The sequence below is a fragment of the Dermacentor variabilis genome, chromosome 2 (genome assembly GCF_050947875.1).
Source record: "Dermacentor variabilis isolate Ectoservices chromosome 2, ASM5094787v1, whole genome shotgun sequence".
Lineage (NCBI taxonomy): Eukaryota > Metazoa > Arthropoda > Arachnida > Ixodida > Ixodidae > Dermacentor > Dermacentor variabilis.
The window spans coordinates 15,584,686-15,601,635 of NC_134569.1; the positions used below are offsets into that span (position 1 = coordinate 15,584,686).

At 46.1% G+C, this 16,950-nt stretch overlaps 2 protein-coding genes across 2 annotated transcripts in view; one reads left to right on the top strand and one right to left on the bottom strand.

Annotated features, from left to right (window-relative positions):
* The window catches only part of LOC142571412 (sodium-coupled monocarboxylate transporter 1-like), a 68,234-nt gene extending 53,479 nt beyond the window's left edge, over positions 1 to 14,755 (bottom strand). The window contains exon 1 of the mRNA XM_075679741.1: positions 14,473 to 14,755. The gene's annotated coding sequence lies outside the window, so the exon portion shown is untranslated. The remainder of the gene's footprint in view (positions 1 to 14,472) is intronic.
* Positions 1 to 16,950, top strand: part of LOC142571411 (phospholipid-transporting ATPase ABCA3-like) — a 252,417-nt gene that overhangs the window by 108,357 nt on the left and 127,110 nt on the right. The window lies entirely within an intron of this gene.

The window sequence follows — 16,950 nt, forward strand, 5'->3', positions numbered from 1 at the left end:
CGCCGGTTTCTTGAATCGTAGAACCCACGGTGAGTTTCTAACTTCATTGGGATCGACGCGACAGAGGCGTTGGAACGGTACCCCCATTAGAGCAACCGCTGCGGTGAGACTTCAAAAATATGAACACTGCATTCAAGTTAAGCTCCTGAATACACTTGACTTACCAGAAATTATACATACTTGATTATTATGAACAAACCATTTTAAAGTTCATAAATTTACCAAATCTTAATGGGATGTTCTGAAAGCCTGTGGACAGTATACTTTTATGTCGTCTAATGCGTTCAAATTTCACCGGTTGCGCAGACCAAAGAAACAACGTTTAGTGCATGGATGACACAGTTTTCGAAAATGTTATACTTTCAGCATTCCTGCTCGGGATTACTATTATAACTGCTCTTGCAAACATGATTATTTAGGCTATCTTAACATATCTTCAAGCTACAATCATCGGTTCGTAATTCTCGAAGGACTCGTTCCTGTTTGCGTGACGTTTGTCAACCTTGCGGAGTTGTCTGTCAACGAAGATTAATGAGCTATGCTAAGGTAGCCCGCCAGTAGTAGAATGAAGCAAAGTCTACCAGTATCAAGGCCAAGAACCAAGAGCAATTGTACGCTAACTATACGGAAGGCGGAAGAAAGAGTACGTTGCGCTGAAACGGACTGGCGCTCTGTGCCCCGAGCTTCCCACCAGCGTTGTCCTTGTATGGGCCTTATCTCTCTGGAGGCAGCATCGTAACAATTTCCCTTGACGCGTGGCGCGTGGCAGGTTGTGGTTCCAAGACAAGGCCGGCCGCCATTTCTCCGTCCCGCCGGTCTCCTCGAATCGGCATAGCACTCCGTTCGCGCGCGACCGTTACAACAGCAAGTATGGACGTGCCGCTGTGATACGGTGTCTCGCGAAAGAAAAGTCCGCGCGCCACGTTGCTTCATATCCGCTATTCGCTAGAGCTTGTGCTTTATGTAGACGTAAAATATAGCTACAAGCTGGCATAAACGTCTTATCTGGGATATGGCGCATAACACGGGACCAGTGACGCCAATGAGAGAAGCGACAAGCGACATGAACAGCCACATTTCTCTCTTGCTTTCAGCTCGACCCGTACTCGGGGCTGTAAGACGAAATGATTCACAACGACCAACTCGATTGCAGGGCGTGACCTCGTTTGAGCGATATAAGCACAGAAATGTTTCTCTCTCTCTTTTTAAAGAAGTGCTGGTACATTCGTGCTGTGCTGCCGTTTGCCGTGCCTGTTGTCGGCCGTCTAATACTTTCCAGCCACGTGTTGTGGTTTTTCGTTCCGGTCCTTTTCCGATGTATAGTCATGAGAAATTAAAAAAAAAATCCGCTGGCTTTCATGTTGTTATCCAGTACAAATGGAAAGCGGCGACGTACGCGGCCAGTTTTAATCGAATACAAGAGATTTGTTCACATTGAGCCAGCATTTAGTGCACAGGAGGAGGCCGTGACGTCACAAGGCGAGGCCAACAGTGTATATATAATGTATAAGCGCTAGAGCCGCAGGCAACGATTAGTGGGGTCCTCCTTTCTATCATCTTTTTTTCAAAGCATGCTCCTTATAGGCTGGCTTTCTAACGATGTCACTGTTGGAGCGTGCATGCCTTCTCTTGTATAGGATATGTTGACGTAACTAACCTGCGACACACATGTGAAATGCATAATGCTTCGAAACGGTAACTCCCCTTGCTTTCCAGCCTCGTTTGATCGCCGAAGCACGTCTTGCCAGCACTGTGCCGTGGGCTTGCTCACCACGCGCGTGCATATTTTCCGTGCCCAACTACCTGAAGCTTAGAGAAGCAGTGAGGAGTAACTCGAAACATTTATTATCCATGTTGTGCCGAATCTAGATGAACACCAATTCTCGCAACTGCATTGTGAAAACCTACAAGATATGACGGGGCGACAGGCACTGCATGTGACCTGGAGGCTCAAACAATCTATGAAAGGCTATTTATGCGTTCTTCCAAGATTTATACCTCTAATTTACTTCTCGCGTAAAATGTTTACATATAAGTTTCTTAGTGCCGACGCTGCCGGCCACATCCTGCCAAGGTACTCGAGGCAGTCCATTCGGACACTGAGACACCCCGAGTACTCTATGCACGAGACGTACCTGCACAGCCGATCACCGTCCGCTCGCGTAGGCGCGGTGTCCGTGCCTAGAATCGGGGCTCGACATCGCCGGCGTTACTGAAGCGGAACGCGGCCCTGCTCGATCCGAAGAAGGCAATCCCCGAAACGATGCTTTGCAAAAGACAAAGACGCCGGGAAGTAAGTGCAGAGCTTCGGTGAATTCTATCGGAGCAACCGAACGTGACAGAAGTCCGCGAGCTCGACTGCGTTCCGAAAGTAGACGTTGATGATGACTACCATGGCACGCGATGAGGAAGAAGATGGTGCAGGACGAGCAGTGTTGAGAAATGTAAAATATTCTGCGCTAGCTTGGCCTGCCCTCGAATGTACCTGTGCTGTTATTTTTTAGAATATCTGTACTGCATCACACAACAGGATAGTATGCAATGCCATTGAAAACTGTAATTGTGACTCCTGCCGATAAAATTGTTAATACCGTTTTTTTATTGGTTTCCTTCTAAACCTCCTTAAGGTAGTTTTCTTTTTACCCTAATTTAAAACAAAACAAAGCAAGAAGCATTGCATCCATGTCTCACTGCTCAGTCACACTTTTGATTTTCTCCTCTTATTCGTTTCACATTGCGCTACAAATGTGTGCTCAAATAACTCATTTTGCAAGCGCCACCTGATTCTTGGCCCATCCCCTTTAGTATGTATGCGCCACTATTAGGTCGTCATCACTATTATTTTGTGTGACGCTTCAGTAGAGTCATCATTATAAAAAGAGCCGGTTAACATGAAGAATAAGCTTATCGAACCATGGAGGAAACAGGCACTCTTTAACAAGCTAGCACGCCATTCGCAAAAAAGAAAGAAGGAAAGAAAGAAAAGCAAAAATAAAAAGGAAAGAAAACCGTATTTTCCTGCAGGGTTGAGTCTAATGTATGTATATGACTAGACGATAGTTCGTCCATCGTTTGTTTCGTCGTTAGACAGCTGATACAACGCATTGCATATCTTGTAGGTGACTTCCGAAATCTGAGACGCGGCGTAGCAGGTTGAGCTCAAACTTTATCGCTAACTTTTGACACCTAACTCGGGGCCAAGCGATCCGACGTTGTCGACGAAAGCAGTCTCTCGGACTGCTATTGTTGACACGAGACGCGCTGCAAAAGGAGACGCGGCTGTCTCTTGTGGCACCACAATGCAGCTCCGCGGTGGATTTGCATTTATTGAAATTCCTGGGAGGCGCCAAATGTGAAGTCTTCAGTAGCAGATGATTTATCAACAATTTCAAATCTCCACAGCTCCGCATAACATCTGCGACGACGGATGAAGCTGCACTGGCATAAGTATCAAGAATGTCTGCAAGAAATAGATTCTTTCTGTTATTGAATTTTTCGCTAGTTTTCTTAATGGGCCATTTGCGTTATTTATAAGGTTTCCGATACAAACAGAATTGGAGCGATAGCTGATAATACAAAGCAATGTACCTACAGGTTGCGTGCATAAAATATGCAGCATTGCACCTAAAAGGCGTCCTTTCCGTTCGTTACAGAAGCAGCTCCGAGATACTAGAGTAATAAAACGGTGTTTAGCGTCTCCGTTTCATAGATCGCTCACCTTTGCATCGCAGTTACTTTTACAGGAGTTATGATCTAACATACTATCGTCAGGTCTCCCTGTCTCTACAGATTTTGCTAACATTTACACTTCGAACCGCCGTTTCAAAACAACAGACTTGGCCCTAGTAATGCTTACAGCCAACAGCCTGCCTCGTTCCAATTCAACAAAACGCTTCATTATTAACGTGAATCTCCACGTCAATTGCTGTCAATGCATTAGCAAGGATCTCGCACACCTAGCACATCACACAGTGATGGACTGGCAACAATGGTCGACTGGCTCAGTTTATAAAAAGTTTGACCACACCTCTGTTACGCATTAACGCTTTCGCTTTAGCCCCACAATTACGCATTCCGTTTATGTAACTGTCGGTTGCGGGCTAGGGAGTACTATACTACAGATATGGACAGATTCTCCGAACCTATTAGTCCGGTGCTTCACATTTTTATAACGTTTGAACCGTTCATCTGAGTGACTGCCAGACGTATCAGACAAATCCTTAGCAGTGCGACAAAAATTTACGTATGCAGCATATCTCAAATGTTGTCGTACGCTTTCCTTTTGATTGTGAATCGTCTGCGTAGGCCTGCTTAAGTTGTCAGTGGTTTCCAGTTAGATTTTGAGAGGAGATGGCGTGGAGTGGTAGACAATGCAGTCAATACCCGTATAAAAGTGTCTCTTCACGGCTTGATTCAAGGACTTGCTTTTAAATGGCGTAAGCGACTTCCACGACGTAGGTCGAAAACATATTTGAAAACAACACAAAAGTGATCATAATATAAACTATTCCGAGTTTCTTCTGCAGGATTGATGTCATCCTCCAACAAATGAAACGCACGAAGAAATAGGCCGTACCATTAAGAAAAGCAGAAGTCACTGACTGTTCCCTGTGCTCTTGGGAAAAGATAATAAAAAGGCTACCCAAGTTCACTGGGTTTAGCTAGCAAAAGAACTGACAGTCATTTAAGTATTCTGACGTGATTTGAGTGCGACAGCATTATGACTTCTCTATTGTTATATTCAGCAACAATGCAGACGAGTCACAACAAATGATTGAGTACCTTAACAGAGAGAGTGTAAGAGTAGGGTTGTAGATTAATATGCAGAAGACAAAAATAATGATTAATAGCCGGGCAAGGGAACAAGAGTCCAAAATCGCCAGTTAGCCTCTAGGGTCTGTGAAGGAGTACGTTTAACTAGGTCAATTAATCACAGGGAACCCTCATCATGATAAGGAAATTCATAGAAGAATAAAAATGGCCCGGATCGCATACGGCAGACATTGTTAGCTCCTGACTGGAAGCTTACCATGATCATTAAAAAGGAAGGTGTACAATCAGTGCATTTTACCAGTGCTGACATATGGGGCAGAGACTTGGAGACTGACAAAGAAGCTTGAGAACAAGTTAAGGACCGCGCAAAGAGCGATGGAACGACGATTGCTAGGCATAACGTTAAGAGACAGAAAGAGAGCGGTTTGGATCAGAAAGCAAACGGGTATAGATATTCTAATTGACACCAAGAGAAAGAAATGGAGCTGGGCAGGTCATGTAATGCGTAAGTTAGATAAGCGGTGGACCGCTATGGTTACAGAATGGGTGCAAAGAGAAGGGAAGCGCAGTCGAGGACGGCGGAAGACTAGGTGGAGCGGTGAAATTAGGAAATTCGCAGGCGCTAGTTGGAATCGGTTGGCGCAGGACAGGGATAATTGGAGATCGCAGGGAGAGGCCTTCGTCCTGCAGTGGACATAAAACAGGCTGATGATGATGATAACGATTAATTAATGGGTTCGTCCATGATATCTGACGTCATACATTGTCACGTGTCCTTCACAACTCTACCCTAATCCACCTTGCTCTAATATGTACCAAGCTTAATCCACTGTGCACTACAATTTTGTACCAACCTTAATCCACGTTAACCGACATTAATGCACTTTAATTAACCTTAATTCACTTTATTTCACTTTAGTTCACTTTACTCCAGTTTAAGTTACCCTAACTTGCTCTAATCTTAATTCACTTTAATTCGTCTAATTCAACTTAATTCATATTAATTACCCATAATAACTAATAATTAACGTTGTTATACCATTTACTATCTTCTGTATTACTATTACGTCATACGAGAAGCTGGTGATGTCACTGACGATGATAATTTTTGGTACCATCCCTTGATGATGCCGGATTTTCGGCCTCGTGGGAAATATAGTGCTTTCGCATTAAAAATTATATTCTGGGGTCTTAAGTGCCAAAACCAGGATCTCATTATAAGGCACAGCATAGTGGAGGACTCCAGGGTTAATTTCGGCCACCTGGGGTTCTTTATTGTGCGCCCAATTCACAGGAAAGTAGCGTTTTTATATTTCGAACCCCCCGAAATGAACGCGGTCGTCTTGGCTGGGGTTTGAGCCTGCGACTTCGTGCTTAGCAGCGCCACGCTCAAGCCGCTAAGCCGCCATGGTGGGTGCGTTTGCCTTACAAGCATGCAAACGGCAGTACGAAAAAATGTGTCCCGATTCCGACTGGTAATTCCCGATGGCCCAAAGCCTACAACGTGGTTATTCATTGGGTAACTTCAGCGTGTTCCCTGGCCAACGCTGATCCGTAACATTTATTCATTAAACTTGGCTGGGGTTCGAGATCAGAGACATTCTTCTCTTGTGAAAATGCGGGCTTCCTCTGGAGACTATGCGAGGGCTGTCCGACTTTCAGGACGCCGATGGAATTTGATGGACAGATATGACGTGTGGCCCTGAGCGTCTCACCAGGTACGTGCGTCCCAGAGGGCATGTGTCAGCTGCGTCAGCGCTTCGCGTGATTGCTATAATTGCTCTGGAGGAGTAGCTGCAAAACGCAGCTCGCTCGACTGCCCGAGGCACCACGCAGTTAGTTGCCCTTCCGAGCTGTGCTTTCAGTGTGCCAGAAAAAGACGAAATAACAAATACAAACAAGCGTGAACACTTAAACGCCAGCCGGAGCAGTGCCGTGGTTTGTCATTATCGCTGTTATTATCTCTTGCATTATCTGAACGGTCTGCAGTGCTAATTAACCTCCCTGCATATTCTTTACATGTTTTCGAATTCTTGTCTAACACAGTACATTGTCTCGACGCCTTGAAAGGCTGATCATCAAAATATAAAACACGATACCGAAACATGATAAATAAATTTTTTTATTATAACTCCTGGTGGAGCCAGATGTTAACGGCTCGTGATCGGAATTTGCAATGCTAAAGAACCGGGCGTCATCCGTGAAAGCAGGGCAAGCTCGTTAAGACGTTGCCACACACCGCCTGTCGCAAACGCTGACTGGCGTTCTCGAACATGGCGGTAACGCGTACTGCCGCGCTCAAGTGGCAGTGCTTGAGAGCTTGTTGTTGCAAGCATTGACCTACACACAAAAAAAGAGTTTGTTGTTTCGATCTAGCTCGGCAAGCAAAACAGCACTACTTGAGGCCATGTGTATATATTCTGAAAAGTCTTGGCTTGGTGGCACGTGTGATGAAGCAGCACGCTTCTGATTCCTGGCAACGTTGACCTTTCCCGCATGCATGCGCACTAGACCGGAAAAGCTGCGCTCCGGGCGGTGTTCGCGTACACGCGTAGGCATTACTGTGCGAGCGGAGGCCACTTAACGTCACTCCAGTGTTGGATCCGCAAACTTTGCGTATGACCTGTACAGGTGTAGCCCCTATTGTGCGTCTCTATCTGTTCTCGATCTCTTCAGTGCGCACAGCAAGAGGCCCACGGGCGTGCTGTAAAACGCAGTAGAAAGTCGGTAGCTAGTGGGTTTGACAGCGTGTCTTATGGATGGACGAAAGTTGTTTCTCACTACTTAGCCATTTAAATTTCGCTATTAAACATGTGCCCTGAAGTAAATAAATGATTATTTACCATATTTAGTTAATTAGTGAAATTATGTCTGAAACACTTCTTGCTACTGACGTCCGCCTAGCCACGTAGCCTATCACCAAACGTGGCAGGTGCCATTATTGCAGAAGTGCTCGGCATAAACAGAAACTTCTGGTATAAACATTCTACACACTTGGTTTTGCCTTTAGTGGTATAAGAGTGGTTATCGATACGAAGGTATATCCAGTACATGGTTCACAGTGCGCTTTCGTGCAGCAGATTTGCCTGCATTGCTGCATAATATATTGTCCGCCAGGATAGCTCACCACCCCGAAGCATCGCGCGAGTGACAGAAGCGTTAGTTAAAGGAGAGTCATGCACAGGTTTTGGCGTCTTTCACGCGTGACGTTTCTCTTTGCGTTCTGCAGATTGTACCTGTCACTGGTTGGCCTGTGCGTTGTCTTCTGCAGGTCGCGGAGAAACCAAGAAAACCTCAGAGCCAATGCTGCATGTCATTTACATGCTTGGCTTGAAGCTACGCGTACAGGTTACCACAGTAATAAAGTCATAGCGAGAAGACATAGCAGTGAGTCATAGCGGCAAGCCAAAGCGACAAGTCGTAGCAAAATTCTGTGCGACGGAACAGCTACCTCTCTTATTAGCGTTGTATTAGCACCCCTTCTGTGGTAAATTTGGTTTATCATATACCGTCGTAAAGTAGAACCTTTCCTGAACGCGTCAACTGGTCTTGATGCCTCAGGTAGAAGCATGAATACACATCTACAAAACTCTGATATTCTCATCATTCACGTCACTTAACTGTTTTCTAGTGTTTCATATAAGAGAACTTGTTCGTGGCCAACATGTACCTATGACCGCGTAGTTCGTATTGATAGAGGTCACTGGTCTACGGTTTCGCCCTCAGATACCTTTAAACAAAGATATACTGAGGACCGGATCTCTGTGTTGCAAAGTGCTGTATTCAGTACGTGCAACAAAAAGGTACACAGTAAAGCACTGTATTTCTTTTGCTGCGCCGTATAGGGTGCGGCACAAAAAATGCGTTTTTGACGCAATGAACGTATCTGCGCCTTCTGCTAGCCAGCTGTCGCGGATATCGTGATCTTGTGAGCAAAATTTGGCGATAAGAAATTAGCGCAGTCAACTTCCATCAATTCAGTATCACTTCTTCACTTTGCATTTTAGCTAACACGCATTCACAAGTACAGTAATATGCACACGAACGAGAAGGAGGGAACCGAGAGGCCCCAACTGAGAGACGCTGGAGTGCTGCTGGATAAAACTCGGAGGGTTAGCTCTGGTGCGCACGCGTAAATACCCAAGAATGCATAGACGTAAGAACAGCCGTCAACGTAACTCAGTCGGTCGGAAATCGCCAGCGCAACGCGAAAGACGTGGCTTCGGCTTCCGCCGGCCGCAAATTGTCATTTTTCCCACTTTCGCCTCCGACCCGCCGTGGACGCTTAGTGGCTACGGCGTTGCGCTGCTGTGCCCGCGAGCGCGAGCTCAAATCCCGGCCCCGTTTCGATGCGGGCGGAACGCAAAGCAACGCCCGTGCACCACGCACGGGGTGCTCGGCACTGAGCCCGCGGCTGGTCGGAGGCAACCGATCGCAATCGGGTCGTGGCTTTGGCAGGAAAAACCTCACGATGTAATTTTTTAATTAGTTTCGTTTTTCTTTACCTCGTTATTTATACAGTTAAATTAAAAAAAAAAGAAAGGTTAGTTTTCCCTGTGATTCCTTGGTTTCATTTTCCGTTCACTTGATACGATTGTGACGAAAAAGTGCTCATCGTCTAAAAAATGCTCGTGATTTTTAGGCAATTTTTTCACTACAAAAACCTAGGATAATTTGAATCGCGTTTTTGTGCCATGTCGGAGTCTAATTTTTGGAGACACTGAACTGCATCGAAGCTTTCTGCGTCTTCCGTGAATTCTTTTGTTGACCAAAGGCTTAAATAATATTAGCGGTCGAGTACATCAGGGCTCGTATTCAGAAAAGCCCCTTACGCTGGAATTGTTCGTAAGAGAAGCCAATGCCAAAGAGTACTTACGAACGAAGAGCTGTGCGAATTCGGCCCCGGGTGTTGCCCAACACGGTCATACTGCTTTTTTGAATATAATTGCGCCATGTAGGAAATATTTATTCTTCTTTGAAAGTCATACAAATAATTCTGTAATTAAGCACGCCCGTTAAATTTAATTGATCAAAGCAATTGTGAGCAACAACGTACAGTTTTATACGTCTGAGACATATGCGTATATGTATATTCATGTTTGACCCTAACATAGTCTAACACCTTGTTTAGCGTGAAACATGGCTGAGAGAAGTTTGACCGAAGAGTAAGGAGGAAGAAACAGCATTGTCCGCTCAAATTTGAAAGTATTTGTAACGAATGCTGCGTGACTGAAAAAAAGAAGAAAGCTTTCCCAACAAGTTGGAATGTTTCTTTCTTTATGATAGCTCCCGCATACGCTTCTCAATCTGCCGATATCCCAAACAGATCAATTGGTCGAAAATGCAATGCTCGGACGTGGCATCCAGCAGTAAGCTACTACAAAAAGATGTCTCTACGCAAAGCGCAGTCAACTTGAAAACTTGACAATGCAGGACACAGAAACGCACGTTAAGCGTGTAGACACGCTTGTGTTCGCAGAAGCCGTACCAGTCTTGTGGTGGGACATTGCTTCTGCGTCCAAGAATTACAATTTGCAGGAAAACGCTAAAGCGCGTCAGGACCATTGCACCTCGTGGCGCCGGTGAATGTTTTCGCGACCCCCCGCACTTCTTGTGACATCACATGTCAACAGGCGCGCTCGCGCTGTTCTTTATGTGCCGGCTGTCAAACGATGTTGTCTTTCCTCTCTCTATTTAAAGACCGTTGTGGTAAAAATACTTACGTAGTTTATTTATCAACGCGGCTAATCATGTGTCCTGCCGCACGCAAGAGCTTGAAAGGCCAAGCGCAAGTTGCTGGCACGGAAACGCGGGTAAAATCCCATTTTAGGGCGTGACGCACTCAGGAGCTGCATGAAACTCGGGAAGCGCTGTCTTGAGCTTCATGTGGCGTACGCCATGTATAGGCAATGCTCCCGAAGTGATCAATCAAAACGAGCACTATTGAGTCTTTGTACGTTTAATCGCATGTCGACGTTCTGAAAATTCAAGCGCAATAAGCACGGTGCTTCACTGTATTTGGGTACTAATTATCACGTATCGTATATAAGTTTGTAGGTAACCACGGTACTGGCATCGTTTTGTCATGAGAATTTTAGGTATCGGTGCTCCATACGCCGTAAATAGCTCGTAAAGTTCCCTTGTACGTAACGGGCTCGAACTGCGCATGACACAGTCCCTATAGCAGATGCATTTATCAATTGTTTACTGGAAGATTACGAAACCGTGACAACGAAGAAGTGAAGTGCGACGATTGGAGCTTGGACGGAAGGAAAACGTTTCAAATCGAGTGTAAAGTGGAGAATCATCCTGACTGTTATCTAGGTGATGTCGAGCGTCAGCCATAGTAGTTGAGTGCTCTGATTGGATTACCGAGTCGGTAACTATGGGAACGACAACACTTCTTTTCTTCAACGCTGAACTTTCTTTATTCAAGGCACCTTGCATAACGAGTTTCCTCAAGTAGAATTGCGCTAACAATCAGTAAAGAAACATTGCCTTTCGTGAATATAGCTCCATTTTGCGAATTTCCGCTCGTATTTATAGGTTATCCAACGAATATTTTACACGTTACCCGCCGTGGTTGCTCAGTGGCCATGGTGTTAGGCTGCTGAGACCAAGGTCGCGGAATCGAATCCCGGCCGCATTTCGATGGGGGTGAAATGCGAAAACACCCGTGTACTTAGATTTAGGTGCACGTTAAAGAACACCAGGTGGTCGAAATTTCCGGAGTCCTCCACTACGGCGTACCTCATAATCAGAAAGTGGTTTTGGCACATAAAACCCCATAATTTAATTTTTATTTTACACGCTGCCACTTTCGTTGCATTAGCGAGACTACTCTTATAAGGACGGCGCTGCAGCAGTCATGGCCGTCTCAAAAAGGTCGACGTCATAACAATTTCGTACGCGCTTTATTTTTTTTTTATAACCTAGATGGTGTCTGCCTGTTCTATTCACTAGGAGCAATGTCGCGGGCACGTAGGAAAATTCTGCAGTGGGAAGTTGCATCAACGAATAACGTGAATGCCGAATTAGTTTAGAAGCTGGAAGCGTTCGAAAGCGGCCATGATCATTTCCTGTTTAAGCTCTGTTTGCTATATACTATCTATACAACGTTGCGGTAAGCAAAACTTGGCATCGCCAGAATTGTGGCGGATAACAACATTTAGACTTCGCAAATCTACATCCGCACTGCGGGCTGATTAGCCGTGGTCGAACAAGGAATGCTGCTTTGAGCGAGCGTTTCGACAAGAGGACTGGTCTTCACTCCAAAACGTGGGCTTCAGCGACATTCTTTGTTCGACCACGGTTAATTGCTATAAATTCTATAGGACTTACATGCAGTAAATCCTCGGTGTAACGAAGTCATCGGCACAAAAAAATACACTTCGTTACAAGCGGCATTTCGCTAAAGTCGGATATGCCATGGAAGAGGTGTAGTAACGCACTTCGGGCGCTCTATACCTGCACGAGAGTTTGCAATAAGTATATTGGAACAAATACCCTAAAGCAGTTAGTTCCACGTAGCAGTTGCTGCACGTGGCGGACTGGCCTTTGCAGCGTTCTCTGCATCTGCAGGTTGGTAGAAGAAAAAAAAAAGAAAGGAAACGAAAACGCAAAGCGGTATATCGTGCATGCTATATTTTGGGAAAAACAGTCACCTGCGGATTTGCCATTTCGCATTTCTGCATAAGCGGAATCCGGTGCAACTAAACTTTGGATAATCTGATCTAAAATGCATGCACCGTTGTCGGGATCAGGAAAAACTTACGAATAAAGCTAATATTTTGAACAAAGCGATTTCGTTATAACGAGAGATTACTTCGCATTTGACATAAATTTATTGACGCGCCACTTGAGCATGCGCTTGAATGCAGATGGGCGTTTCTTTATTTTTTTTTTTTTTACTTACAATAAATTGTGCCTGTCGTCGCTGCTGCGCCACGAGCTCTGGTCCCTGAAAGCGTCACGGAAAGTCGTGAGCGCTACTGCGCAGGAAGCCTTGAGCGCAGCCTAAGCCCGCGACAATCTCGTCCTGCTCTACTAAACGTCACGTGCGCGCAACACGTTCAGCGAAGAAAAAAGGCTGAGATGTCGTCTTCGTCTCGCTGCGAAACTAGCTCACAAACAGAGCAACGAGAAAAAGAAGCGTAACCAATGCTGCTCCGCCCTAATTGACGCGTCATGTATTATTTAATTTTCGCACTAATTAAACTAAACGTAACCTATACGTGTTCAAGTAGTGTTAATAGTTCGAATGCTATGAGCCGAACTATGGAAGTAAAATAGGACAACAAGCGGCGATACTGCGTCTTAGTCTCTCGTAGGAACAAAATAGGTCGATAAATGATCGATCGGCACTCACAGCCTTTGAGATGGTGGTTCGGATAAAGCATGTTGTGCCAACAAACTTTAAACGAGCAAGCCTCGGCGGAGCCAGGCCATTTCAGAATTAATAAAACGTTTCAGTGGCATAGCAGGCACATTTTTCTGTTCACGGTTCCACTTGAGCGAAGGTTTGTCACTGGATTCGCTTACATGCTTGCTTCAATAAAAAATCGGTGAACTAAAGATTTTAGAAATTTGCTCTCAGGCCTCGATTTCTGAGTGGCTGTGTTGTTGAATCGCACCCGCGAAGTCGCGGGTGCGATTCGTAGCCGTGGCGCCCGCGTTCCGGGTGGAACAGAATGCAGAAACGCTCGTGCATTTAGATTGCACTTTAGAGAACTGGACAGAGATCAGAATTATTTCCGAGCGCGTCATTATGTATGTTGCCCCTGCGCTGTATCGGGACGTTAAACCTCATAATTTTGTTACAACTCGTCATTCCGGAATTTAAAGAAAGCAAGGTGAGCGCCTCAAAAAATTTCATGGCAACTCAAGATGTCTAAAGTCAAGGCAAATACTGAGTTATCTTTCTTAACAGACGCAGCGGTGTAACCTGAAAAAATATCTTGGATTAGCGATGCTTCTAGTTCATGAGATCTGATCAGCACTAGTGGGAACTCGTCGTTAATATTAACGACGAGTTATATAACGATATATAGTGGGCTCGCTGTTATCATATTCACTGACGCCTGTTCTTGCGAGCCGTTCCAGCACGGGAACACTATTGCTAACGCGAACCCTGGCCCGGCATTTACAGAGCTCTCGGTTCGCACGAGTTTGTCATCGGGCGGTCGCCTTTGTTAATAGAATGTAGAACATCACGATTCGCTGGCGCTTGCTCTTAGGTACAATTAAGGAACAATTACAAGTAATTACGAACTTGATAGGGTGGAAGCTTGGGCGAGTTGGTGATTCAATATCGACATGTGTGCACAGCGCAAAAGACGAGGACTGAAGGAAGAACGCAAGAGTCAGCGCCTGTCTTATGTTCTTCCTTCTGTTTTCGTCTTTTGTGCTGTGCAAACATGTCGATAATTACAAACAACTTTACGAACAATTTTGAGGAAGCCACCACCTTTGCCTGTTGGTTGCGCAGTTGCGTGTTCTTGTTTTTCGAAAAGCGTGAAAGAAAAATTTAGTAATACGTACAGACGTCAGGTTACTTTCTTTGTAAGACAAGAAGAACGGTGTTTCCTCGCGATCTGCCAAAATAAAACACCAACGGGGCTGTCTACGCGCGACTGACGACCCCCTAAATGTGACTCTAAAACCAACGATAAATGTGGCAAATCGCAGCCGCGAACTCACATTCCACCTCAAGTTGCCGCAGACGTCACGAAGAAAGCAATCACTAAACCGGCCGCTTCGCAATGACAGCTTCGTCGGACGGGACTTATCCTTCCGCAGTGAGCGGCACTCGACCGCCGAGCTGGGCACTGCGTATTCGGGCCAAGCGTTGCAAAGCGACGTCGTCGCCGTTGATGAGACTCCGGGAGCGACGGCGTTGCATCCGACGTGGCCGCGCGGCGAGTGAAGTGACGCTCTGCGATGCACGCAGTTTTGCCCTGCTGGGCTTTCCAGCCGCTGCATTGCCGGCATCCCCTGCCAGCCGGCGGCAATGAGGAACGAAAGAGAGAGCGCGAGGAACCTGCGAGTGCGTCCCTCCTCCTTGTCTCGACGCGTAGTCGAGAAGCCGCCGTCAGCTGTTGCTGCCCCTTTTCGACATTCCCCGCCCTTTCCCGTATCCTTCGCTTCCAGCAATCACGGCGCGCAGCTCGCGTACCTTTTCGTGCGTGCGTTGACTCGCTGCTTTGTCGATGCCTCGAGGGCGCGCGCTCTCTCCGTCTCTGGCCGTTAATGAATGGCTCTCTGCCCGCCCGACCACGTGGACGTGTGTGCGTACGCCAGCGAATGCCACCGCAGTCAGCGAAACCCCGTTACCGAACATAAAGACGTAAACGATAGTTTTATTTTTGGGGTGCCCCAACTGAAGCACGTAGTCCTCGCGTAGGTTTACTCGCGGTTTAGGAGCCTTTGCGTGTGTTCTAAGAACTTAGTGTACAGCAGCAACGAGAGGAAAAAAATGAGTGAAAAGCGAACGAAAAACAAACCGTTTAAAATCGAGTGACGCCATTCTTTAAATGTGTAAGCATTTCTATGCCTACCCAACCAGGAAACCCGCCCGTCCGTCTGTCACGCAAGACGATCGCTTTCAATATGAGTTCGAAGCAGCGAACGAATTGGATGTGGCCAAAGTGCGACGTGGCCAAAGTGTGCGCCCGCGCGGGCCTCATATTCAAAGCGATCTGTGATGTTTGCAGAATGCGCGTAGTGCCGGTAGCTTCGTATGCGCTGTTCTTTGTTCGCGTTGAAGCCAGAGATTCATGAAGGTCAATTCGCAAGCTGGTGCCGCGATTCCTCACTCCAGAATTTTGGTAGCGAGTTTCCGCGCTCGTCGAGCGAAATGTGTTCATGTGTTCATGTGACCTCATCACCAATCATAAAACTGATCTTCTTCCTCATCATCATGACTGGACGTTGGAGCGTAGTTTAGTTAGTTTAGTTAAAACACGTTGGCGGGCTAGTTGGTTTGTGTCCATGATAGAATGCTTAAGCGCGACTGAACAAGGACGCAGAAAGAAGGGGACACACAAAGACAGCGCTGTCTCTGTGTATCTGTTTCTTTATACGTCCTCGTTGAGTCAAGCTTATATATTTTATCATTGTTAATTTAGTTAGTAAGCGAATGTTTACAAGTTCATACGGTCTATAGCGCTACTATCCTTACTTCGTACATCAATCTACTACTTTGCTATCGCAATCGGTGCTCCGCCTTTCGTGCGTAACTCCGATTTTTTTTCTTTTTTTTTTTGCTCTCATTGATGTATCTGCCTTGGCGTCCTTTCTTACGCGCGGCTCAGCACCGTTGTTAGCGGTCCGTCTCCCCACTCCGAGGATTTGCCCTTTGAGCGAAGGTCCCTGCCTAGGCATCCTTCTCTCATTTGGCGCCTAAGTCTTTGGTGGCGATTCAGTATCAGTTCCACTTTGTTAGGAATGACTTCTCATATATGCATGAGACAGGCAGCCGAGACCGTGAGTTGTTTGGTGTACCGCAGTCAACACGCGACTAGTAAATTCTCGGTAAGCGCTGAAAGTTTGTATTTTTCTCTTTTGTTTCTTTTTTTTCCACACTACATTTAAGCATTGTTCAAGTTCGCCGAAAATGTATCGTATATCTAGCCGCGTTCATGGCCGCATGCGTACGGGTGTCTCCGAAACCACGATGTTAGAACCACTGAAGAACACTATGCCGTGTCACCTTCTCCCATCAGCAAAGCCCCTGTTGCGCGGAAAATTGCAAGCATGTTTTCGAGCATTTGAGAAATACGAAATTGACTTTGGCTAACACGAAGTGAGCTTTTAACGGGAGTCGTCTGTATAGTTTTTGCCTAGCCGAATTCAGGACCGCCTGTGTGGTCGTCGGTACGCCTGTAGGGTTTACCTAGCCGAGTTCACGGCCGTCCGCGCACGTGGGATTCCGGAATTATGAGGCCAGAACCGTTTAGAAATTGTTCTATATTGAGAGGGAAACTTTTCTATCGCGGATAAATCAAAGAAGTTTTTAGGCATGTAGGGCCCTCGGGGCTGTACTTGGTGATAAGGTAGCCTCGCTGCCTGTGGGGATTCTCTGACTGAGCTATGTGGAATGCTCGGTTGCCACAGTCGGAAGTTCAAATCCCGCTATAATATTTTTTTTTACGATGGTGAACTTGAAATTCCCCTTCT